The sequence below is a fragment of the Artibeus jamaicensis genome, unplaced genomic scaffold (genome assembly GCF_021234435.1).
Source record: "Artibeus jamaicensis isolate MK-2021 breed Jamaican fruit bat unplaced genomic scaffold, CSHL_Jam_final contig_410, whole genome shotgun sequence".
NCBI classification, from domain to species: domain Eukaryota; kingdom Metazoa; phylum Chordata; class Mammalia; order Chiroptera; family Phyllostomidae; genus Artibeus; species Artibeus jamaicensis.
The window spans coordinates 1,730,676-1,732,839 of NW_026521820.1; the positions used below are offsets into that span (position 1 = coordinate 1,730,676).

At 41.7% G+C, this 2,164-nt stretch overlaps 1 non-coding gene across 1 annotated transcript; it reads right to left on the reverse strand.

Annotated features, from left to right (window-relative positions):
* Positions 1-230: 230 nt before the first annotated feature.
* On the reverse strand, positions 231-353 carry LOC128627464 (small nucleolar RNA SNORA67). Its single transcript, XR_008391642.1, has one exon. It is a non-coding gene; the product is annotated as a small nucleolar RNA SNORA67 (small nucleolar RNA).
* Between the last annotated feature and the right edge of the window lie 1,811 nt (positions 354-2,164).

Below are 2,164 nucleotides of genomic sequence, written 5' to 3' on the forward strand. Positions count from 1 at the left end.
TGCACAAGTGTAACACAGAAATAGGTAAAGATGGAAAAAGGTTTTATTAACAGGGTTCTTAATTGGGGGGAGCTGAAGTCTCCTTTTCTCCAAGCCATTCTCTTGCAAAACACAGAAACCCCCTTGTTCCCAGAGAGACTGAAATCCAGATGTACATCCAGAAGTTTCCCATCATCTTTGTCTGTTATTTTTGAGGGGAGGTATTTTTTATTTTTATTTATTTATTTTTTACATGTAGGCAGCCAAAGGAAGGCAAAGAAAATTAATTGCACGTAACCTTCTGCCCTGAAAAGCTGAGGCATGCCAGATTTTATTCCAAGTTGCTACTTTCCTGAAGAGGGTCACTATTAGGCTTATCTGTTATTTTTGGAACCCATAGTTACTATAGGAATAGGTCTCCATACTCCAGCTTTCAGGCTCTCCCTCTCAGTGATACACACTTGTGGGCTCCAGAGGTGACATTGCCTCATGAAGCTTCTTCTCTCCTGGGGTCTGGGGTGTGCTTCCAATTCACTGCAGCTGACCATGCAGAAGAATCTCCCTCCATGGGGACCCAGGGCTCAGAGTGGCTCATTCCTCTGGACCAGAGGAACTTTCCCAGCTTATGTGTCTGTGTCCTGCTCTGAGACAGTAGAAGCAGTCCAGGACCCTTCCACAGGTTGCAGTATCCTGCCACCCACTACTGGAAAAGTGCATCCTGGCCTGCTCCAAACTATGACAGCAGGGCAAGGTAGGAGCCACAATTAGGGCCCAGGATCTCTCAGGTTCCCACAAACACTCTACGCCACACCCTGAGGGTGTGGGGTGAGGAAGAGAAAGAGTGTTTCTGCCCACACTCTGTTTCAAAGTCTCAGCCCACAAATCCATGCACAGCAGAGCATCAGGCCAGTCAATCAATCCACACTAATGTCCTCCATGTTGGTCAGCCTGCCAGGGTCTTTCTGCCCCTTCTGGCTGCCCTGTTGTGGGAGGGGAGGAAGTTTACAGGCCATGAACAGCAGTGCAAATGTCTCAGCCTAAATAAAGTGTAGCGTCTAGCCCCCACAGGCAGCATAGACTCTGTAGTCTGTCACGAAATGCTCACCTGTTGGGGCAGTGCACCTGGTTCCTATAGCTGCCTTGGCCTTCTTTACAGTTCCCCTGGGGCATAGAAACCTATAAACCTCAGCTCCATTTTCAACCCTGGGGTGCCTTTGATGTTTCTTGTAACCCTCTCCTTTCTACACTCTCAGGGTATCTTCCTTACTCCCAGCCATCTGGTCAGACTCCTCTGTTACAATATAATAAACTTTCAAAGGTTGACTTCAATATTTACCAACTCCTGCCCAATCTTGTTTCATTTATAATCCTGCATATGAGCCTCCCCATATACACAAAATCAAGCATTATTTTGATGTGAATTCTAAATAGCATATAATTTCATTTAAATATATTGGTGTATAATGTGTGCATGATTATTTTGTAAACAATACCATTATTTTCACTAGACATTAATATGCAAATTTCTCCAGTTGTCTCATAAATCACCTTTAACATAGGTTCTTCTTACTGTATGTTTTTCATTATTTTGTTGTTAAACAGATCAGATAATTTGCCTTGTATAGCTTCCCATATTTTGTACTTTGCTAATCACATGCTTGTGGTATTAATATGTTCTACTGACTTCAGTGTTTGCTGTAATTAGTAGTTAGATTTAAATACCTGATCAGTGTCTGTTCAAGTCTGTTGCCCATTTTTTAATTGGGTTGCTTGTCTTCTTAGAGTGGACTCATGTGATTTCTTTATGTATTTTGGAGATCAAACCCTTGTCTGAGATATCATTCACAAATATGTTTTCCTATATGGTTGGTTCTCTTTTCATTTTAATGCTGTTTTCTTTAGCCATGCAGAAGCTTTCTGTTTTGATGAGATCGCATTTGTTTATTCTTTCCTTTATGTCCTTCGCACTAGGGGACATATCAGTGAAGATGTTGCTGTGTAGAATATCTGATATTTTTCTGCCTATGTTCTCCTCTAGGACTTTAGCGGTGTCATGACTTATATTTAAATCTTTTATCCATCTTGAATTTATTTTTGTGTATGGTGTAAGTTGGTGCATAAGTTTCTTTTTTTTTTTTTGCATGTAGCTCTCCAGTTCTCCCAACACCATTTGTTGAAGAGGCTA